Consider the following 24,762-nt stretch of genomic DNA (forward strand, 5'->3'; position numbering starts at 1 on the left):
CTCAATAATCATACAGCTGGCAGTAAAAAAAATAAATAAATAAATAAATGAATAAACAAATGAAAAATAAAAAGGAAGCAGACACAATCACTTTACGAAAACCATTCTTACACGCAAAACCAAAAGAAAACGGTTTGAAAAAAAAAAAAAAAGAATATATAATGCGCTGTGAAAGAAGAAGGAAGTAGAGAAAAATCACGTAACGATAAACATCCTTACAAACAAAACCAAGGAGAAACACTAATGTATTAAAAATGGTGTGTCTTCATGGTTACACAAACGACGGGTTTTTGTGTGTCGTGGCTCTTCTGCAGTGATGCATGAGAGGTGACTTGACTTATCCAGGACAGCTGCAAGAGTGTGTGCGATCCCCGCGTGTCGATACCAAGGGTGGGGTTAAGTCTCGCGTGATTAGTGGAAGCTTTTCTTGTCATGCATGTTAATTGTCTTTCTATCCTGCCTTGTCTTTGTGTGTGAACCTCCCTTATGTGAGGGGCGTAACTGGTGATAGTAGTGGTGGTAGTAGTAGTAGTAGTAGTGGTGGTGGTAATATTATTATTATTATTATTATTAGTAGTAGTAGTAGTAGTAGTAGTAATAGTTTTTGCTTGTTGTCGTTGTTGTTGCAGTAGTAGAAGTGATGATGATGATGAACGCACACAGAAAGGATAACGAAAGAATGAAAGGCAAAGAAGGAAAGGCAAAGAATGAAAGGAGGCAAAGAAGGGAAGGAAGGAAGAAAGGAAGGAAGGAAAGAAGGAAGGACGAAGGTATAGAAGAGTTTCATCAGATTCTGTCACATCACATCTCAAGGGCAAGTGTACACCTGAGTATCGTGGAGAAGCAGATCAAGTGTTACATAGAGGCAGGTGCGCTGAGAGAATGAAGGTAATAATTAGCACTTCAGGTTGCTTTGTGATACACTTGTTTGATGGAAAAGTTAACTTGGCGCTGAATGGAAGAAACAAAAAACTGCAGACTTGTGATCTGAAGAACATGAAAAGGAAAGCCTTGATTAAGGAAAGCTCTGATTCTGATGCAGACTAACAATGCGTTTTTTCCCTTGATGACGAACGGGAGGAGAGGAAGAGAATGAGAATCAGGATGAGAGCAATGATGAAGAGAAGGCGAATGAGGAAGAGGAAGAAGAGGAGGAGGAGGAAAAGAAAGAGAAGAAGCAGGGAGAGAGAGGAGTAATACAAAGGAGTACAAAAGGAGGACAAACAGCAGGTCAGCAGTCATTACAATAGTGGAGGAGAGAAAAAGAAAGGCAGAGGGTAAGGAAGAAAGACACGGAGAGAGGTGAGTCTGTCCGTCCGTCTCCCTGGTGCAGTTTGTGGTGGCTGGGGCAAGAATCGCTCTGTTGCAGTTTGGGTTTTGCAATATCTCCCCACTCGTTCTCTCTCTCTCTCTCTCTCTCTCTCTCTCTCTCTCTCTCTCTCTCTCCTCTCTCTCTCTCTCTCTCTCTCTCTCCTCCATTTCTTCGATCATTTATTAAACTTTTCAAAAAAAATTTTCAGGTTTATATTTCCCTGCATGTGTGTGTGTGTGTGTGTCGTGTGGTTTGTGTGTGTTGGGGGCGGCATTGCTTGGTTGTTCTTTATTATGTCTCTCTTTCTCTCTCTCTCTCTCTCTCTCTCTCTCTCTCTCTCTCTCTCTCTCTCTCTCCTCTCTCTCTCTCTCTCTCTCTCTCTCTCTCTTTCTTCCTTTCCTTTCTCTTCCCCTTTCTTCCCTTCCCTTTTCTTCTCTCATTCTTCCTTCCATCCTCACTAAGCTCTCCCTTCTCCCCTCTCCCTCTCGTCTCTCCCTCACCAAGATACCAATGACGTAACCTTATTTGGTGCCTCGATCCAGCGGCTTGCATGTTTGCTTGACTCGTGACCTTACAGCATTTACCTTTACTTAACATTTCAGCCTCGTGCATCATTCCCCTACACACCTGACGGGACTCCAGGCAGGTAAAGAGCTCATTTGTTACATTATTTCCCCTTACGCCAAGTTCTCAGTGAGCCTCGTCGCACTCCTCTCGCTATCTATCTTCGTCATCCAAGTCACCGGAGAGGTATTTCATTAAGAGGAGGAGAGAGGGAGAGAGAGGAGTGAGATTGAGTGGGAGGGGAGCAGAGGAGGGAAGGATCGAGGTGAGTGCTAGCATGTGACGTGAGGTATGCAGTCGTGAGTGCTTTCGCTCATGTCTGTTGCCTGTGTGTGTGTGTGTGTGTGCGTGTGTGTGTAGATGGATAGGAGAGGTAGGGAAAGTTATTGGGAGTACTGTTGGATAGAACGTTATGATGATGAAAGATAGGAAGGAGAGGAAGAAAGGAAAGGAAGGGAAGAGATGAGAAATGGATGCGTGATTTATAAAGGTAATGAAGGAAAGTATCGGTGAATTAGTGCATGGAGGACCGAAAGTACTACATCAAGTGAAAAATGAGGAATTGGAAGGAAGGAACAAAGGAAGGGAGGAAAGAAATAATGTCAGTTGTATCGTGATTTCATTGGAAAAAAAATATTGTAAGGAAGAAAGAGAATAAAAATATAGATGAAACGTTAGGTTACTACAAATAAGAAAAAAAAAAAACGAAGGAAAATAAGAAAAAAGAAAAGAAAGCAGATGGCAAGGTAAATCTACTACACAGGAAAGAATAGTTTTAGAATGTAAGGAAGAAAGGAAAGAAGGAAGGAAATAAGAGACTGAAAGGAAGGAAGAAAGTAAGGAAGGAAGAAAGGAAGGAGAAATAAACAGCCTAAAAAAAAAAAAAAAAAGTAAATCAAACCAGACAAGTAATACAAACTAACACCAAAATCACACCAAGCAGAAAACCAGACACCACCGCCCCCCCCCCCCCACACACACACACGCACACACACACACACACACACACACACACACACCACACACACACACACACACACACACACACACACACACTTGCGCGCTTTTGTCAACCCCGCCACAACATTCCTGAAGGCGAAGAAAGTTACATTTGAAGAGCTTCAGTGGAATTGTCAGAGGAATGAGATCCTCGTCCTTGCGTGTGTGTGTGTGTGTGTGTGTGTGTGTGTGTGTGTGTGTGTGTGTGTGTGTGTATGTGTGTGCGTGTGTGAAGGCAGGCTGAGCTCAAAAGTAGATGTAAGAGTAGGAAAAGATGTGCTGAGTGAAGGAAATGCAGGTCCCTAGCGGGCATTAAATGTGGTGCATGGTTGGTTAAGTGTGCGTGAGAGCGCGTGGGAGGGTGGTGTATGTAAGTGTTGGAAGGAAAAGGAGTGCGCGCGTGGGAAGAGAGAAGTGTGCGATGAAGAACGTGATTATGAAAGGTGTGGTGAGTGAAGGGTGAGGGCGGGTAAGGTATGATGCGTGGGAGGATGTGGAAGAGGAACGTGGAGTGTGATGGAGAAAGAGAAAAAAATGAGAATAATAGAAGTGAAAGAAGACTGAAGGATGGATGACAAGACAAAAAAGAGGAGGTAAAGGATTAAAAATAGTGGTGGAAAAGGTAAAGATGAAAGAAAAAAGTGACAAGAAGGGGAAAAGAAGTGAAAGGTTAGAGATACACAGAATAAAAGAGAGGAAGAGGCGCGATATGGATAGTGTAACGTGGGAGAGAATGTATGTATGGGATGGAAGGAAAGTTATATGGGAGGGTGTCTGTGTGTCACATTGGGATTGATTAATTCAAAGCAAGTTTGGTTGTAGTAGAAGTGGTAGTAGTAGTGCTAGGGGGTGGTAGTAGTAGTAGTAGTAGTAGTAGTAGTAGTAGTAGTAGTAGTAGTAGTTGTAGTAGTAGTAGTAGTAGTAGTAGTAGAAAGACAATCATTATCATTATTATTATTACTGGTATTATTGTTATCACTTATGCTGCTACTACTACTACTACTATTACTACTACTACTACTACTACTACTACTACTACTACTACTACTACTACTACTACTACTACTACTACTACTTTTTTATTATTGAAGACTGGTTCTGGCCTAGGGCAACAAAAAAAATACTAAAAAAAAATACCCACTGAAGATATTAGTTCCCAAAAAGAATTGTCGAAAGAAATATCAAAATTACTACTACTGCTACTACTACTACTACTACTACTACTACTACTATCACCACCACCACCACCACCGCTCAACCCTGACTATTGATTACCTTACATCTACTCGTAGGAGTCAAAATGTTTTAGTTCAGTCTTACCACAGATCCTCTCCGCCTGTCACTGTCTCAGGTCGTACAAAAGTTACGTTTACTTCCCCCAAACGATCACGCAACGCCCATAGGAAGAGAAGGGAGAGGAAAGGAAGAATGAGAAAGCGAGCAGCAGGAAAAAAAAAAACTTGGAAATGAATGTGAAAAGGAAAGGGAGGGGGGACGAGAGGAAATGGAAAAGAGGAGGAAAAAGGAAGAGCAAAGCAAGGAAGAAGGTCAGGAAATGGATGAAAAGAAAAGGAAGAGGTGGAAGGAAAGGAAGAGGTGGAAGAAGACTAAGGGTTTCATGGGAGAGGAAGTCAGATAGGAAGAGAGAGAGAAAAAAAAAAGAAAAAGGAATGAATGAAGATCTGAGGATGAATGGGAAGAAGAGGAAAGAGAAAACGGAAAATACAAGTGAAAAAAACAGTCTGAAGGATCAATGGAAAGAAGAGGTGAGTGGAAGAGAACAAAAGCAAAAGATCAGAATTGGATGAGAGAGAGAGAGAGAGAGAGAGAGAGAGAGAGAGAGAGAGAGAGAGAGAGAGAGAGAGAGAGAGAGAGAGAGAGAGAGAGAGAGAGAGAGAGAGAGAGAGAGAGAGAGAGGAAAAGAAAAACAAGGAAATAGGAGGAAAAAAACAGGTAGAATGGTAACGAAGAAGAGTGGGAAAGAAAAAAAGAAAAACTGCAAAAAAAAATAATAAAAAAATAAATGGAAAGGAAGAGAAAAAATAAGGAATGGGAGAGAGGATAGAGAGGAACAAACAAGGAAATAAAGAGACTGAATGGGATTAAAAAAAAAAAACGTAAAAAAAAATAAAAAGTAGAAAAAAAAATAGATTATAAAGTTGACCTACATCTGTGCCATCGAGCAGATACGTAACTTCAAGCCGTGAATGTGTTATGTATGTGTATGTGTAAGTATAGGTTATGTATGTGTGTGTGTGTATGTATGAAGCATGTATGTGTGAATGTGCGCGTGATAAAGTTGGTTGGGTAATTCAAATCCACTCACTCTCTCTATATATGTGGATGCAATAGCTCGGAAAATGATGATTGAGTGAGCCTGTGATGTGATGCGCTGTCCTCTGTGTGTGTGTGTGTGTGTGTGTGTGTGTGTGTGTGTGTGTGTGTGTGTGTGTGTGTTCACCTGCCTGTCGTTGTTGCTTTTGGTGGTGGTGGTGGTGGTGGTGGTGGTGCTACTACTACTACTACTACTACTACTACTACTACTACTAAAACAAGAGGTGTATACAAGCTTAATCAAGTAAAGAGAGACAGAAACACTTCCCCGACACACACACACACACACACACACACACACACACACACACACACACACACACACACACACACACACACACAACTGAACCTCGTCCATAATGCAGCGTCACACATCACTTTGCATCCCATTCAATACCAGCAGGACAATCCCTCTCACAGCCCTCAAGTCTAGCACCCAGGCAACTAGGCAACCAGACAGACGTGCAGGCAGACAGACAAACAGGCACTCCACGCAGCATCTCATACAAGAGCAAGGCAGCTAACCAGATACCCATCCATCTATCCATCCATCCAGCCAGCCAGCCAGCCAACCAGCCCTTCAACCTTAATCCTCCCAGCCTCTCTACCTTCTCGCGACACTAGTTATGTACTTAGGCACTCGCCAAAGCAACTATCCAGCCATTAATCTGACCAGCTAGTTCGTCAATCCCAGGGCCACTTGCCGCCCAGACACCCACTCACCCCTCCTCCTCTGCCTCCTACTCCTCCTCCTTCTCTACGTGCTCTCCCGACGGCCCTAGTAAGGAGTGAAGTCTCAGCCTTAAGAGGAAAGGGAGAAGAAGAGAAACGAGGCGCTGTGGAAGGAGACAGAGGAGACGAATGATACTCAGGATATGAGAGAGAGAGAGAGAGAGAGAGAGAGAGAGAGAGAGAGAGAGAGAGAGAGAGAGAGAGAGAGAGAGAGAGAGAGAGAGAGAGAGAGAGAGAGTCTTGTAAAATATAATGGCAGACAAGGACAGATAATAATGTACCTCCTTTTACCTCTAAGCCTCCTCTCCTCTCCTCTCCTCTCTCCTCTCTTCTCCTCCTCACACCATCATAATCATACCAGGGTCTTCTTGGTCTAGTGTAACGCACCTCATCTCCTTGCCACACACACACACACACACACACACACACACACACACACAGGGGAGGGACACAGGCAAACACACACAGACACAGACACAGACACAGACACACACATTTACAGACACAAGCACTCACACAGATGAGAATCTCTCCCATCCCACCGCCCTTCTCTCCCCCAACCCACACCCAAATCCCCCCACAAGCAGCTGTGGGAGGGAGTGGGGAGGACATCACACTCTGGATACCCCAGCCCTCCCTCCTCTGCCGCCTTCTCCTCAGTGCAGCTCAGAAAATAACCGCATCAAGGCAGAGAGTAAAAAAATAAATATGCGCTCCTTGCACCTTAGTAGTGAAGCGAGTGCAGTCAGACCACCGTGGAAGGAAGGGCAAGGCAAATTTGGCGTATCCTGCCCCATTGCTAATTAAAACACCGTTAATTATCGCTAATACCCATCGTTGAGAAATTCGGGTGTGGGGAGGTGGCGGGGACGGACGAACCGGCTGCCATCACCTCCGACACCTTAATGACTGAATATTACTTAGCGGGGACAGGCGAGCGGTGATGATATGCTGTGTTTGGCAAGCGGAGGCCGCCGAGCCCGCCCATTACCCGCGCCGGAGCGAGTATATCGTGTCTGTAATCAGGGCTCAGGGAGATAATGTGAAGGGAGGCGTGTAATAGGCGGTATGTTTTAAATAGGGCCAAGTTACGGCGCAGCGTTAAGACCAGGGACCGTGTTCTCAAGCGTTTCGCCGTCTTATCTCAAGGCTTCTTTAACAGGATGTAGCAGAGTGGAGGTGTTGTGGTCTTCAAGGGTGTTTTCATGGTTTCAGAGTTATTTTCACACGATTTGGTGAAATTTATTGTGGTTTTCAAGGGTGTTTTCATGGCTGGCGGGGAAGCGAAGTAAATTAACCACCTTCAGTAACTTTCATGTGAATAGCACAATGGATTTTAAACAGGGAACTCTCTACCACCACCACCACTACCATCACCATCACTACCGCCACCGCCACCATTCTGCTTCTCCTAAGTCCTCTCATTATCCATTCTATTTACGTGATTATTCCTTAAGATACAAAAGACTAAAATTCAAGCTGATGATGCTATTCAGTTGGCCGCCAAAAAAGGGTCTGTCATGGATCTTTGAATCTGAATAAAGAAATGTGCGCAGGAAAAAAAGATATAAAACTGATAAAAGAAAAATGAAATACGATACTCAGAAATATGCAACCGCTTCTTTTTTTTATTTTTTTTATTTTATTTTTTTTTGTTACTGAACTTATTTGAATGCTGAATATAAATAAAAGGTTTTGCAATGTTTATATATGATGCTCAATGCTCCTTTTTTCCTACATTTTATTTACTTTTTGCCGTTTGATTACGAAATGTTTTGGAGATTTACAAACGTGGTTCTAAAGACGAAAGAAAGTAAAAAAAATACATAAATAAAATTTAGTAAAAATATAACGATTTATTTATAGAAAGTGAAATTGAATGTGATTAGTACAAGAAATCTCTCTCTCTCTCTCTCTCTCTCTCTCTCTCTCTCTCTCTCTCTCTCTCTCTCTCTCTCTCTCTCTCTCTCTTTCATATCTTTAATCAATACGTCATTAATTCATACTGTTTCTCAATCTCTTCCTTTTTTTTCCGTTTTTTTTGATGGACATCCCTTACTGTTTTTTTTTTCATGTTTCTTCCTTCTTCCATTCCCTTCTTCCTTCCTTTCCTCCCCCACCTTCCCTTCTGTCCTAAATTTTCCTTTCTTTTTACTGTAATTTCTATTTTTCCCATCATCATCCCTCCCTTCTTTCTACATTCCCTCTTTTGAAGCCTTCCTCTTACTCTCTTTTCGTCTCTTCTTCCTTTCTTTACTCTCTTCCTTCCCTCGTTCCCTTTCTCTGTTCTTATCACTTTTACTTCTCTCTTCCTCTTTTCCTTTCTTCTGCAATATCCTCTATACTACCTTTCTTCCCTCCCTTTTTCTCTCTTGCTTCCTCTATTTTCCTCCCTTCCTTCCTTCTTTCCCTGGACATTCTCTCCCTCACTCCCTATTTTCCTCTTCACTACATTAATTTTCTTCCCTTTCTTTTTTTCCTCTCCCTTCTCTACCCAGACATTCTCTCTATCCCTCACCCCCTTCCTTTTTCACCATCTTCTCTGCCACACTCCCTCCCTTCCTTCTCTCCCTCCCTTCCTCCCTCCCTCAAGGTCATCCTCAGGGTCGAGAGAAACACACCATGACTTAAGCAAAAATTATCCTTCTCAATTTACCTCCATACCATTTTATCCCTCCCACTCCTCCCTCCCTTCCTCTCTCCAGCTCCTCCCTCTTCCCTCTCCCTACATACATCTCTCCGTCTCTCCATCTATTCTTCCTTCCCTCCCTCCCTTCCTTCCTCCCTCCCTGCCTGCCTTCGCTTTGTATCAATGTTTAAAGTTTTAATGCATTTTCCTCCTTATTATCATTATTTTCTTCCTTATACGTTCTCTCTCTCTCTCTCTCTCTCTCTCTCTCTCTCTCTCTCTCTCTCTCTCTCTCTCTCTCTCTCTCTCTCCGTTTCCATCCAACTTTCATCATTTTTCATTCTCATTTCATCTTCCATTTTCTTTAACTTTTTCCTTCCTTTCTTTACATGAGCGGCAGGTTCCAGGAAATCAGGTTTTTTATCCTTTTTTTCTTTCTTTTCCTTTTTCGTATTCTTATAGACCTGGTTTGGCTTTTATTTTATTATACCTCCCAGCTTGCACTTCTCCCCACCTCTCTCTCTCTCTCTCTCTCTCTCTCTCTCTCTCTCTCTCTCTCTCTCTCTCTCTCTCTGCCCATCTGCGTGCTGATTACAAGGTTCGCTCAAAAGTCTGACCAGTTAACGATTAGCAAAGGTTACAAAACGTCTGTCTACGGCTTGAAAACTTGTAATGTTAACTATATTACATAATGGTAGGGGTTTTCTCTCTCTCTCTCTCTCTCTCTCTCTCTCTCTCTCTCTCTCTCTCTCTCTCTCTCTCTCTCTCTCTCTTATCTATTCTTCAGTGCATTCTTTTCTTCCGTCTATCCTTCTATGAATCCTCTATATTTATCTCCTGATTATCCTCTTTCATTTTACAGTTATGCCTTCTTTTATCGATCTTCTATCTATTCTCCTTACCTTTGTCTCTTTCTGTCTCCTACCTATCCTTGTTTTATCTAGCATTTATCGTTTAGTTTATCTATTTTCACTGTTAGTATCATTACCTTCTATCTTACTCTCTCTCTCTCTCTCTCTCTCTCTCTCTCTCTCTCTCTCTCTCTCTCTCTCTCTCTCTCTCTCTCTCGTTCTCTAATCCACTAAGCTCCTCACAGGCAGTAATCAGCGGCAATTGGATCCGTGGAATCACATAAACCAACACAAACCAAAGCAAACCAACGGAAACGCAACCAACTAACGACCGCCACCGCGTCTCCTCAATTAATAAACCCAAATAAACATGACGCGGAGCAGAGCAACGCAAGGATTCGAAAGCTAAACGAGAGGGATGAGTCAAATGCGGGTGTCATTATCTTTATCGCGTCATTGGGAGTTAAGGTGGTATGGTAAGGAAGAGGAGAAGGAAGGAAGGAAGGAAGGAAGGAAGGAAGGAGGGGTGGATACGCAGAGCTGAAGGAGTGAGGGAGAGTGATGTGGCTTGGTATGATGTGGTTTCTTGGGAGGTGTGGTGTAGTGAGACAAAATTTTATTGGGATAAGTGAAGCGTTGGGTAAGATACGTGAGAGAGAGAGAGAGAGAGAGAGAGAGAGAGAGAGAGAGAGAGAGAGAGAGAGAGAGAGAGAGAGAGAGAGAGAGAGAGAGAGAGAGAGAGAGAGAGAGAGAGAGAGAGAGAGAGAGAGAGCAATTTGCATGTTTGTGTGCTTATGGAAAGGACTTGGTGTGTGTGTGTGTGTGTGTGTGTGTGTGTGTGTGTGTGTGTGTGTGTGTCGAGAAAGGTGGTGTAGTTAGCTCTTTTCAGTCCTGTGGTCGTCCTTTTGTAATAATCAGAGCACTGTAGAAGTGTTTACATGGACACAGACCGTAGAGCAAGATGTAATTCATGTCTCTTGTAGGCTACAGAGTAATATAAGAGACTGTGGTAAAAAAAAAAAAAAATATATATATATATATATATATATATATATATATATATATATATATATATATATATATATATATATATATATATATATATATATATATATATATATATATATAAGGTCTTAAGTAATTATGAAAGAATATTGCCTAATAAGGAAACAGTTAATATAAAATGCTTGTATGTACAATTACTCACGTCAGCGAGTATTGTGTTAAGATTCTCTCTCTCTCTCTCTCTCTCTCTCTCTCTCTCTCTCTCTCTCTCTCTCTCTCTCTCTCTCACTCACTCACTCACTCACTCACTCTCTCTCTCTCTCTCTCTCTCTCTCTCTCTCTCTCTCTCTCTCTCTCTCTCTCACTCACTCACTCACTCACTCACTCACTCACTCACTCACTCACTCACTCTCTCTCTCTCTCTCTCTCTCTCTCTCTCTCTCTCTCTCTCTCACTCACTCACTCACTCACTCACTCAATCTCTCTCTCTCTCTCTCTCTCTCTCTCTCTCTCTCTCTCTCTCTCTCACTCACTCACTCACTCACTCACTCTCTCTCTCTCTCTCTCTCTCTCTCTCTCTCTCTCTCTCTCTCTCTCTCTCTCTCTCTCTCTCTCTCTCTCGCCATGTAGGCGAGTCTTCAACCATTTCAAGAACAGACAAGGCGTTGAATGATCCTTAAGTAACACACAGGAATAGCACATTACGGCAGACGCTATTCAATGCATCGCTACGATGCATAATGATGCAAGTGCAAATAAGGTTAGTTCATTCTCCGCATTCCCCTGGTCATGTGATTGTTATGATGAGACGTGAAAGGAAAGCCAGTGGTCGGGTGCAGGAAAAGAGACACTGAAATCCGGATAATATTTAAGGTCAGAAGAAGAAGACGATACAGCATAAAAAATTCGAAAGCCACTACGTACACCCTCTCGCCCTCACTCCCTCCCTACCTTAATTTCCTCCCTTAATCCCCTCTTTGCCTTCATTCCTCTCTCCTTCCCTCTCTTACTCCTTCCTTTTTCTTCATTCCCCTTTCCTTCCTCTATGTGCACCCTCTCACCTTCAATTTCTTCCGACCTTTCATTCCCTCTCTTACTGCCTGCCCTGCCAGCACTCCAATCTCTTTCCTTCGCTTGCTCCCGCCATGTCTTCTCTCCCCCCTCCTTCCCTCGCTTACTATACCTGGCACGTCTTCACTCATCTCTCCTTCCCTCACTTCCTTCCTAGTCTTCATTTCTCTGCCCTTCCCTCACACCTTCCCCGGCTACCATTCCTACCTTCCTTCATTTACTCCTTCCACTTCATTCTTCTCTCTTTCTTTTACTTCTTCCCCTTCTTCCTCCTTTTCTCGCTTACTTCTCTGGCTACCATTCCTTCCTTCCCTTGCTTACTTCCTCTCCAGTTCTTACTCCTCTCTCCTTCCCTCACTTCTTCCTCGCCTTTCTTTTCCTCCTTCCCTTACACCTACCGTCACCAAGAGGCTTAGGAGACCGACACCACGCACCCAGTCACCCCGAAAGAGACACGTGCTGGGTGAGGGGAGGAGGTGGTGGTGCGTGCTAGACATTCACGCCTCGCACACTCTTTGTCCCCTTGAGATGCACCTTATACGAGTGCTCTCTGTAGACACAAGTGGTAAGGTAAGATGATGATGAGGTGAGTGTTTCTCTCGTCTCTTCTGCTTCCACCTCCTCTGTTGCCTCCGCCCTTCCTTCCTTCCCTCCCCCGCATCGTGACCGTCCTTCGTCTCCCGCTCGTCTCGTCGTGAGGCTTACCGCTCACCCAGCACCCCCGCCACTATCCTCCGCCACTATCACAATCTTCCACCACCATTACTGCTGTTAGCTTTGCCTCAGAGTCGTGGTTAGATGCGGGGTAAGTTCATGCACTCACTTTTCTGTTTTGTGTTTCTTGTCAGTCTTAGGTAGTCTGATATGTTGGCAATCCAGTGACAGATGTATGCATGGAGGTGATAGGTACACACACACACACACACACACACACACACACACATAAAAGTCACATGTAGTACACACAAGCCCAGGGCCGCGCCTCCTCGCCAGCCGCCGTCCCCCCCAGCCGCGTCCCGAGCTGTGGGCGTCTCCTGTCCTGGCCAAGGGAGAGTAACGGGGCACATACGCATAGCTGACGTGTTAAAAGGATGACTAACTGCGGGTGTCGTGGGAACCTGTGAGCGCGGAGTGACGGGCGTGAGGCGGCGGGCGCTGGGATAGATGGGCGGCGTGAAGCGGAAAAAGAATGTGGGGGGAAAGAAGGGAAAGGCTGAGGTAGGCCGGGTCTGGGTGAGGAAAAGATGAACCTCCTGGGGTGAGGATGAAAGGGAGGCGAAGTGGAGGATTAGGGTGAGGGTGAGAGATACTCGTAGATGAGTGAAAGTTTGGGTGAGAGATTGATGTGCGAGATGGAATGTTGAGGTGGACTGAGAGTTAGGTGGAAAGGATAGCAGGAATGGTGATGTGGATGGGAGGATGTACTGCGTTGAAGGAAAAGGTATAGGGATAGGACTAAAGTGGAGGGAACAGGTGGATGTGGATGGTTAGGAAGTATTCTGTATGGGTGAAGATGAAGGTGAGGACTGAGTGTAGAAAGGAGGATGATGGAAAAGCTGGCATAATGATGTACTTGTAGTTGTTACTGTGGTTTACGGTGGTGTTGTGGTACTGTTGTTATAGATAGAGGTAGATAAGGTGTGGTAATGGTGGTAGTGTTAGCATGATTAGGGTGATGGTAGTGGATGTGCTGGTGAGTGTGGTGATGACAGTGATGGTAATAGTGGTGGGGATGGAACTAATGCTTGAGTGTAATAGTACGAGTAGTAGTAGTAGTAGTAGTAGTAGTAGTGGTGGTAGTGGTGGTGATGGTGGTGATGATAATGGGAGTGGGAATATAATGGCTGGATGATGATGATAGGTGTGATGGGTGTAGTAAATGGTGCTGGTGATGGTGGTGTTGGTGATGGCGATGGTGGTGGTGGTGATGGAGAAAGCCAACCCCGTGGTGCAAGACTTAGCTGTGAAAATAATGGAGGAGAAGCTTTCTTGAGGCTAAACAGTCCTGACACGTGAAACTGATATTTATTGCTGCATGTGAACGCCAACACATTCATGAAGAGTGTGTGTGTGTGTGTGTGTGTGTGTGTGTGTGTCCTGAGCATCCTTGGAAATATCTTTTTTTCTTTTTTATCGTCATTACTTAATAAGTATTGAAGAGAAAGTTATGGATGCAGTGAAGGAAGACATGTTTGTAATGAGTGTGACTGAGGACGGAGCAGAAGACCGAGCGAGATGGAGAAGATTGGTCTAATGAGAGTAATCGAAAAAAGAAAATGAAAAAAAAACAAGAAGGAAAATAAAAGGAAGAAGAAGAAAAAGAAGAAAAAGTACAGAGAGAGAGAGAGAGAGAGAGAGAGAGAGAGAGAGAGAGAGAGAGAGAGAGAGAGAGAGAGAGAGAGAGAGAGAGAGAGAGAGAGAGAGAGAGAGACTTAATAGATAAAGCAAAGCCACTAAGAAATAATTAACTTCACACACGAAACATACGAACATCACTGAGACTGCCTCTACAGTGAGCCATGACAAAGTGCTGGCCTCAGTGTTCCCCAAGACGAGAACTACTACTGTACCAAGAAGGCACACACGAGAAGGCCACATGAGCCCCTGCCGCACATTGCCTAAGAGAGAAAGGCAACAAGTGCGTGCATTGCTGCCCCTGCTCCCTGACACCCACTCTGACAGGCAATAAAGATATTTGTTTAACTTCATTCACTCATTCTTAAGCCTCTCATAAACATTTGTAAAGGATAGTGCGAGTCTGAATTGTTCTCCTCCTTGTCAGGCGAGGCGAGGCGAGGCGAAGCAAGGTGGGGCGCTGCTAGGGTCGGGATCAGAAGTCCTCGTGCTTGTTGTAGTAAGTCATTTCGTGGCCTTGCTAACCTTCCCATTGTAAGAATCGTGCACTGTGTATCTATCCAGAGTTCAGAATAGAAACATCTGCATTCATTATTGGGTTGAATACTCAAACATTTCCGCGTCTTATCTCGACAACATCTAAGAGGCTCTCCTTGAAGTTATTGAGGGTTTTCAAGAAGGTTTTCGTGACTCTAATGACAATTTAACAAATATTTTGCAAAGTCAATAGAAAATAGATCTGCAAATTCAGCTGTATTATTAAACGTTTCCTTGTCTTATCCCAACAACTTCTAAGAGGCTCTCCTTGAAGTTACTGAGGATTTTCAAGGATGTTTTCATGACGCTAGTGATGATTTAACAAGGATAGAAAATAGATATGAGAACTCAGTGGTATTCTTAAACATTTCTGGGTCTTATCCCCTAAGACCTAACCTACTGAGAGTTTTCAAGGGTGTTTTCATGACTAGTGATAATTTAACATTCTGCAACGACTAGAAAAACACTCACGAGAACCCGAGTAATAGTCTGTAACTTCATAGCGTTTGAGAATACGAGTCTCAGTGATAATTTAACAAGGATTCTGTAAAGGCAACTAGGAAAGACACTTACGAAAACCCGAGTAAAAACCTCCGAGCCCAACGTGTTTCAAAATACGAGCCACAATGATAATTCAACAAGGATTCTGCAAAGTCACAAAGAAAAACACACCAATGATTACCTAATTGTATTCTTAAACGTTTCCTCATCTTAACTCGACAACCTATGAGAGGCTTTTGTTGAAAGTTATTGTGGATTTTGAAGGGTGTTTACATGACTAGTGATCATTTAACAACAATTCTGCAAAGTCAATAAGAAAAAAAATAAGAAACTATTAGAATCTGAGTAATAGTCTCGAACCTAACAACGTTTTGAATACGAGCTACAGTAACAAGAATTCTGTAAAATCAAAAAGAAAAACACACCCAAAGTAATAGTATCTGAGCTCACAGCGCTTGAAAATACGAAGCACAGTCCCCATTGACCTCAATATTCGTGGAGTCGTTAGTGGGCAGTCAGAAGCCAGCCGGAGTGGAAGTGAAAAACGAGCCGCCAGCGCCCCACGGCATGCGGGTGATTTCTCATTCTCACATGTGTTAGTTGGTGCGTCAAAGGCTCATACGTTCACAGCCTGTCTTGTCTTAGCGGCTCACTGCTCGTAAATTGTCACTTCACGGCGCCAGCGACACCCGCCAAATGTTTGTTCTTCGGTTTCGTTTTGTATGTACACTGACTAACCGCGCCTTAATGAAGGATGTTCCCGGAAGTGTATATATATAGTTGTTGTTATTGGTGGTGGTGGTGGTGAGTGTGGTGGTGGTGAGTGTTGTGTGGTGGTGGTGGTGTAGATGCTGATGGCTGTGGTGGTGGTGGGGTCGCGGTGATGGTTCTGGTGGTGGTGTTGGTAGTGTTTGTTGTTGTTGTTGTTGTTGTTGTTGTTGTTGTTGTTGTTGTTGTTGTTGTTGTTGTTGTTATTGTTGTTGTTGTTGTTTTATTCGTCTTCCTAATATTCCTGATGTTAGTATATTATTCTTTTCCTTGTTGCTGTTCTTGCTATTGTTGTCGTGCATATCGTTTTTGCTGTTGTTGCTGTTGCTGTTGCGGTCGTCGTCGCTGTCGTCGTTATTGTTGTTGTTGCTTTTGATGCTGTTGTCGATGTTGCAGTAGTTGTAGCACATAGTAGTAGCTGTCGTTGTTTCGCCTCACATAACTTTTTCTTGCTCAGCTCAGCCAGCTAAAAGCGCGGGCCAGGAGGACTTGAAGTGGGCGGGTCCTCAGGTCATGTTTTCTTTGTTGTACACTTGACGTTCGGGGGGAGAGGGAAGCGAGGGCAAAGGCAAAAGTGTCGGGGCCTGCTGACGGCATGGTGAGCAGATGTCAATATTGTCAGGACTGATTCTATTGTTGCTTGATTATCTTGTCCAGTGAAGGCGCTGCCATCTTGAGGAATTCTTGTGCAACGTTGCGAATATTCAGTGAAACTGATGCATATTATTCTAATGGAAACCGACCAAAGTAAGAAATTTAAGAAGTATCAGGTTAAAATATGTTTTCCTTTGACTTTTAAATTTACATTCCTTAGAGGCATAGATTAAAAGGAAATGATACTGGACATATAACAAGGATGGCATAAGCAAAATTCTTATATTCAGTAGTCAAGACTGGGCGAGAAAATTATGAATCAAGTTTGATAAAGTTAGATTTAAAAAAGAGATAGGGAGATTCTCAAATAGAGTGGTAGATGAATGGTATAGCTTCAGTAATCAAGTTGTTAGTGCTGAGTCATTAGGGGTCTTTAAAGAAAGTTAGACAAATTCATGGATGAGGATGATAGGTGGAAATAAGTAGGTATGTTTTATAAAGGGACTGCCACGTGTAAGCCTGACGACCGTATTTTCTTATGTTCTTAAAATGGATTGCTTTTATTCTAAGATTTATACAGGCGCTGGTTTAGCATGATAATACTATAAGCATAATGGTATAAGCAAGCCATAGCAGAGAAACCTTATTTTGTTGGTTAATAATGGATGGCCATGATTTCGACCTTCATACGGATGATGGTTTAGCATAATAATACAGACGTGCTGGTATATGCATGATGTAACGCACTACTGGCCATTGATTTATGGAGTAATTTCACTGCGGGAGTACTTTCCAGTGTTAGTGATTTGAGAGAACAAAAAAAGAAAAAAATGGATAAAACCTTCAATTAAGGCTGACGCGATATTTCCATCCGGTCAAAAAAAAAAAAAAAAAGAGACGCAAGAATAGTTTTAACATACGCACTACAATATACGACGGTCTACTGACGAACCAAAATGAAAGATATATTAAAAATTTCAACGCACGTAATAAAGCATAGGTCCTCTGACGAACCAAAGATAGAAGATATACGAACGATTTTAGCATACGTAATACAGTAGATATTTTAACGAACACCCTCCCCCCCCAAAAAAAAAAAGATATAAAAATAATTCTTAATATACATAACATAGAATTTCTGAAAAAAAACGATTAACTCTGTCCTTGGTGAAACATTCTTGGATGGAGATGAGTTACGGTTCTGTTTGTGTTCCGCTTGTGTGTGACAGTGCGGTGGAAGGAAGCAGGGGTGTTGTCATTGCCTTAGGGAGCTATCGCACTATTAAATCAGGGTGGAGGGAGGGAAGGCGAGTTTCGTGTAAAGAGAGATTGAGAAGAGCTAAGTACAGTGCACATCCTTATGGGACATCATTAAAAAGACTGTCCTTGTGATACATTCGTGTAGTGGAAATGAAGGTGGTTCAGTTTGCCTGGAAGACAGCTGGCCAGGAGACATCTTGCAATACTGTGCAGCTTTGTGTTATGGAATATTTGTATCATTTGGAGAGTGAGAGGAGAGAATGGGCTCATGACCTTACTGAAACAGGTTTTGATGAAGATATCTTGACTGGAATTCTAAAACTAAAAGATAAACAGAAATCGGACACGAGCGGTACACGTCATACACCAAACAGTAAAACAAATGAACAATAACGGACTCGGAATGGCAACTTTGGCTAATAAATTAAGCGGACCTTTTTTCCTTAATTGTTTTTTACCTTTAGATCTCCCCCGTTGTGCATAAATGTTTGTGGTCGTATTGGCTTCTCGTGACTTTAAAACAGATGTCACTTGAATAAGCTCATAAAACTGACATGTACAGGGAAGTGAGGGGCGGAGGCACACACGACTGACCAAAACGAACGAGGCACGTCGCTCCTTCAGCTGTCAATCACCGAAATATTCTTGGGAGCGACTTTTCTGACTCCGCTGAAGCTGTTGCCTCATTCCTTTCCGCCAGTCAAGCGTCCTGTGCAAAATGTTTCTTGCTGTGGTTTGTAGTGTGTTTTCGGTGGAGAATGAAACAATATGCCACTGACCCAACTAGAAAAGAAAAATTGTTTGTAGCGTTTAAGTTTCAATTAATTAATTAACTGGTTCATTAACAGATGTATTATCTCGTTATTAAGATCAAAGAAGTAAAAAATGTAAGTATACTGCGAGAGAGAGAGAGAGAGAGAGAGAGAGAGAGAGAGAGAGAGAGAGAGAGAGAGAGAGAGAGAGAGAGAGAGAGAGAGAGAGAGAGAGAGCCCACTTACCAAAACTAGAACCCTTCTATTTAAAGGATCTATCTCCTGAAGACACGAGAGAGAAACAGTCAGCGTTTGTAGAAGGGCAGGCGCCGCAGGATTCCCTCCCCCTGACGCTACGACCGCCCGGCACACAGATCACCGGAGACGACAAAAAAAGGCAAGAAATGGTTGACTACCCTCATGCTGAATTAATTATTGAGCTTATGAAGTCGCTCGTCCCTTGTAGATGTCATTGCGTTCGTTCATTTCGAAAATTTTGGGGCAGATGGCTTGGATCTGCCCAGCGTCAAACATGCCCCTTGGCAGCTGAGCGTCTCTCCGCTTGACAGAAGGCGAGCAGCAAATCACAGACGTCCCCGTAACTAACGAAGATGTTCTTGTGATATTCGTACCCGCGGACGACGCCCCTGCCATGTGTGTCGCTGTGTGTCGCGGGGAATGTTGCACAAGACCAGAATGCTTTACCGCGACGCATTTACCACCGCAAAGTCACGTTCGGACATTTTCCAGTGATTAGTGCGTTACTTCACACAGCCTGGAACACTTGAGCTTCCCCAGGTGAGCAGCTCGTTAAGGTGCAATATTTTAAAAGTTTCCTCAAGGTTACCGCAGCCACCCTCAGGCCGTCAAGGGGCGTCAAGGTGGAGCAGCACACGAGGGCGTAATAGCCTTCATTCTGCTGGCATCACTCCATCAGTTGCTGCCATCCTTCCCTGGCCATCTTCTCCCCGCTTCCCGCGCTAAAGGACAGACACGAACTGATATTCTCAGTAAAAATGTCAGTGAAATATTGGTTGACTTGCGATGCAGACGAGGGACCGCGGGCTGCCTGGCGTGATAGGGAGAGAACGTGTTGCCGACGCACCAATGCCACGCTGATTGTTTGACTCGCCGCTGAGTTAAAGATTCCCCTTCGGACTTACCTTAGCGGCGGCGTGGCCCACAAAGGCTTCCTGCACTTTCTAGCCTACCAAGGACTCGACACGTGAATGAAGCCGAGGTTCTTTGCTCTTTTTTTGTTGTGTGTATGTATTTTTATATGTTCCTAATAGTTTTGTTGTGTTTAATGTATTTAGTGTAAGAACAATTTGTTGACATGCTAGTTAGTGGAATGATGCTGTGCGCTGTGCGTTGTGGTCAATAAAATATCTGACTTGCTGTCTAAAAGTAAGAAACAGTTGGATTCAAACCTGTGGTTACTAATTGGCACATCTCCCTTAATCAAGAGCTACTCAGAGATCATTAATTTTGCTCTACAACCACCTCTGAACATTATACAGGCTACACATGAAATTACTCTCTTATTTTCCTTTGTACCAGTAAAAATCTTGTAGTGCGATGAAAATTGTTGGATATCGAAATGGAAGGGTTGAAAAAGAGGAAAAATACATATACTTATTGAAAATACGTTGTTTAATCCATTCACTGCTGGACAAATTTTTACCCATAACCGCACTCAACTTTCTAAGACTTTTTGTGGTACAGTCTCTTAAATAGTCCTGTAGTGTAAGAAATGCAAAAATACTCTCTTTTCTTCTTTTCTGTGTCTCCATCTATCTTTTCTTACAGTGCTCTAAGTATTAACAGAAAATATGAACATGACAGTAAAAGGGTTAAATCAACCCTGATGTCTGGAGGTGTTACGTCGCGACTGGAAAAGTTCGCCACACCCAAACGGACTCACAGAAGAGCGCGTCCCTATCAGAGCCAAGCGCGGTATCTGAGGCGGAGGGAGCTTATCCTCAGGCTGCTCAGAGACTCAGACACAGAATGCAATCTCCGAAAAAGAAATCTTGTGTTGCATAGCAGTTTTTTTTTTTTTTTTTTCAATTATCAGTCTCTGCTCCTTGAAAGCTTGCGTTGTGAAGGGAGCTCAAACTTGACAGCCATTTATTACATTTAGGGAAGTTCTGTTGCGTATGAGTTTCTCTTTTTTAATTATCAGTCTCCGCTCCGTGAATGCTTGCGTTACTAGTGAAGAGACCTTAAACTTGCCCCAACCATTTATTTCGTTTAAGGACGTTCTGTTATCATTCAAAACACACACGAAAAAAGTGCAAAGGATTTTTTTTTCCAGGGGTTAATGTACATATTATATGCCCTGACCTCTGGAGGCATCTTTTGCACTTAAGCTAAACGAAAATTTACGGTTCAATTTTCACTACCACTAGAGAAAGCGGGGAGAAAAATTTTGGTATACATAATTTTTTAGTTCGCACACATATTTTCCTAATATTAAAAGAATATTGCTTAGAGATTCAATATTTTTAAGACCACTTTTGCTTGGTTTGTGTGTGTGTGTGTGGATGAGAGAGAGAGAGAGAGAGAGAGAGAGAGAGAGAGAGAGAGAGAGAGAGAGAGAGAGAGAGAGAGAGAGAGAGAGAGAGAGTTTACCAATTTTAATGTACGAACGCAACAAAATGTACACGCTCTTTCCGGCAAAATACGAGAACTGTAGTGGCTTATAAGTGTGTGTGTGTGTGTGTGTGTGTGTGTGTGTGTGTGTGTGTGTGTGTGTGTCTCATTCATCCCCAGAACCACGCCCGAGGACTCACAGATACAACGCCACAGGATGAATACATCACCTGAATATAAAAAAAAAAGACACATTGATTGGAGACACATTGAAAGGACAGAGAAATTCAGAGAGAGAGAGAGAGAGAGAGAGAGAGAGAGAGAGAGAGAGAGAGAGAGAGAGAGAGAGAGAGAGAGAGAGAGAGAGAGAGAGAGATTGATAAAGAGAGAATTGGAAAGGGAAAAAGATATCTTTGTTAGTTTAGATAATCCTCATGAATATCCACAATGTATAACTAATGAATGAATGATGAAGGCAGAGCTGGCGGGGCTCGAGGAGGGTTGGAAGAGGGAGGCGGGAGGTGGAGGGACGCAGGCAGGCAAGGACGTGTGGCCCGGGAGCGTAAAGAAGGAAGTCCCTCGCCACAGTTAACGATCCTCAATTCATACACGTCACGAAGACTCCTAAAAAAAAATTACACGCCTTCTTCTTTTGCTGCCGTGATGCCTGCTTGTGGTGCGCGCTTCCGTGTGTGTGTGTGTGTGTGTGTGTATGTGTGTGTGTGTGTGTGTGATCCTGTCTGTCTGTCTGTCTGTCTGCCTATGTGTGTGTGGCAGCTTATCGTCACTAAACCCAGTAAGAAAATAATAAACAGACAGACCAAGGAACATACACCGCCGCTTGTTTTACATATTCATGCATATATTTACTAGAATACGTCACTCTCAGCTATGTGTCTGTCTATGTGTCTGTCTGTGTGAGTGGCAGATTATCCTCACTTGACCCAATAAGAAAATAAAATAGAAGATTGACAGAAACCAGCGAACAAACAACACAGCTTTTTATATAATTCACGTACGTTTATTACAATACGCCATCCTCAGGTAGCCAGCAACCTCTACATGTTGTGTGCAGGAATTCTGTCATTGGGGGATGTTTTTCGGTGAATGGAAAGCAACATTTTACCAGGGAGATTCAATCAAGTGAGGGGGATGCATTTGTATCTCAAGGTTTGAGCTCATCATGTATTTACGTTCCTATGGGGAAATTCCTGTTCGTCCAGCGGCTTTTATTCGTACGAGAGAGAGAGAGAGAGAGAGAGAGAGAGAGAGAGAGAGAGAGAGAGAGAGAGAGAGAGAGAGAGAGAGAGAGAGAGAGAGAGACTGTAAGAATGTATTAGGCAATCATGAGTCAAAGGAATTCATTAATATTACTCAGACATAAATAGATTCAAGAGAAGGTTAGATAAAATTATGGATGATGATGGCAGATATTTAATTTTAAGTGCTCAGGAGATTCCTTGTGTAAGCTAACTAGGCCTTATGCGGTGTCTCTATTTACCTACGTCCTTGTGTGTGTGTGTGTGTGTGTGTGTGTGTGTGTGTGTGTGTGTGTGTGTGTGTGTGTTTAAGTCATTCAGTTACATGACCTTCTCTTGTTCTATAATTGCTTCTGTTTAAATGTATATGTACGTGTCAGTGTGTTGTCGGTGTGTGTCAGTGTGTGCGTATGTGTGTGTGTCAGTGTGTGTGTGTGCGTATGTGTGTGTGTCAGTGTGTGTGTGTGTGTGTGTGTGTGTGTGTGTGTGTGTGTGTGTGTGTGTGTGTGTGTGTGTGTGTGTGTGAGGCTGGGTGGATGGGTAAGTGAGGTGAACCGTGTATGATCACCAGCTGGTCTGTTTGTTTGTTTTAACGCTCCAGTACAGCTGGGATCGCTCGCTGTGTGTACATACGTTGGTAATCAGAGGGAAGGACACTTTTTTCCATTACAACTTTTTTTTTTTCCAACTGTACCACACACACATTAGCTTATCAAAATATATATATATTTTTTTTTTCCATGGCGGTTCTTTTCATGTTCCGGACCTTGAATAAAGAAATACATCAACAGTACAGATTCATAATTATATATATATTTTTTTTGTGTGTGTGTGTGTGCATCTGTGTGTACTCTCTCTCTCTCTCTCTCTCTCTCTCTCTCTCTCTCTCTCTCTCTCTCTCTCTCTCTCTCTCTCTCTCTCTCTCTCTCTCTCTACTCAAATTGCAGTGTCTTGTTCTTAAAAGTCACTACACAGATTGTCTTGGAACCACCTGTAGCCTTCCAGTGTTCCCTCTCAGGCTAGGCGTCGCTATTATCAAGTATCACCTCTGCTCGTATCCTGCCGGGCCATTCCGTGTGGAGCACAGGGCGGCGGAGTCACTCTATCCTCCTATTGCTCCTCCCTTGCTGTGCCATCCGCGCTAATCTATCCCATTCCTGACCGCAAACCTTTCCGCCTGAGTGCTTACGCTACTATCGCTTAAGAGGACGAGTTTAAGGTTCCCGAGCCGAGAGAGAGAGAGAGAGAGAGAGAGAGAGAGAGAGAGAGAGAGAGAGAGAGAGTCGTATATTTATATGCTTTCCTCCGTGCAAAACACAATTTTTTTAATCTAATTTTAATGCAAGTAATGTTTTCTTATTGAAATAAAGGATAACGGAGGGATAAAACAAAAAGTATTTGTCGAACAGTAGGTGGAACACAATCATTGGGAGGGAGAGAGAGAGAGAGAGAGAGAGAGAGAGAGAGAGAGAGAGAGAGAGAGAGAGAGAGAGAGAGAGAGAGAGAGAGAGAGAACAACCTAGAATTACCTAGGAAGACACAACACAAGGCGCCTCGATACAAACTCTACACGGTGTGCCGGGTTATTAAGTGCAGGAGGTAAATGAAATCAAGGCTGCTCTCGGGTGTCTGTGGCTCGCCAGGCGCCCGCTTCAGAGGATTGACGGGCCGCTTTCGTTGAAGTGGGCACAGCGCTGGGGTCCACGACTGTTGTGAAAAGCTTGTTCCATCTTTGCTAAATTAACACTTGCATGTTTTTGCCTTGTTTTACGCTTTATGGGTGAAGTTATTGCTCAGATACAGCATATGAAAAGAAACTGAATTATTTTCTTTATTTGAAAGTATTCGATTATTCTCTTTCCTAGGCGGCATTTTCAAAGTCTAATCCCTACATAAGAAAATGATTGAGTCACGGCGACGCAGCAGCGATATCATGCGGCGCCTGCTCGGGTTACCAGGGAGAACCACACCTCACGCCGTGAAGCCGCCGCGCCGGAATCCACCTCGCACCTCCCCGCGGGCAGCGAGGCGAGCCCTGCAGTAATTGGTGTTGCTCGATGCGATACGTAGGGCGGGATCACGTGGTTGGTTTGCCCCTTACATATTAAAACTTCGGATTTTAATGAGTTAATGACGTGCTCAAATTTCGTTAATATCACTGGTTTTGTTAATGTAGAAAATGTTCGGTGAAGAGTCTTAAGACCTGTTTTGAAGATGCGCCTCACATTCTGGATCAGCCCTTCAAAAATGTCGACCAACAAAATACAGACGTCACCGTCACTAACGAGAGCGTCCCTGTGGTGTTTGTCTCCATATGCGACGCCCTGGCCACGTGCGCCGCACACAGTGTTGCGAGGTTGTCGTGTGATGTTCAAACACCTCCTCACGTCACCATAACATTACAAGGTGCGTAAACTAATCTACGAACACTTTCTGATAATGACGCACAGCGCCAGATCCGTCAGCCCGCACAGCCGCGGCGTCCCCGGCATTCCGGCTCCCTGCCGCCACCTCCTCGAAAACCTGCAGCGCTCCTGTCTCCCCCCATTGGGCAGCTTGTTAGCGTGCGCGGCTTTACGATGAGGAGTTTCAAGGCCGCCGCTTCTACCCTCTGGGCGCCGGCCACGTCAGGGTGAGGCTGCAC

Source organism: Scylla paramamosain, chromosome 1 (assembly GCF_035594125.1).
Source record: "Scylla paramamosain isolate STU-SP2022 chromosome 1, ASM3559412v1, whole genome shotgun sequence".
In the NCBI taxonomy this organism is placed as follows: Eukaryota; Metazoa; Arthropoda; class Malacostraca; order Decapoda; family Portunidae; genus Scylla; species Scylla paramamosain.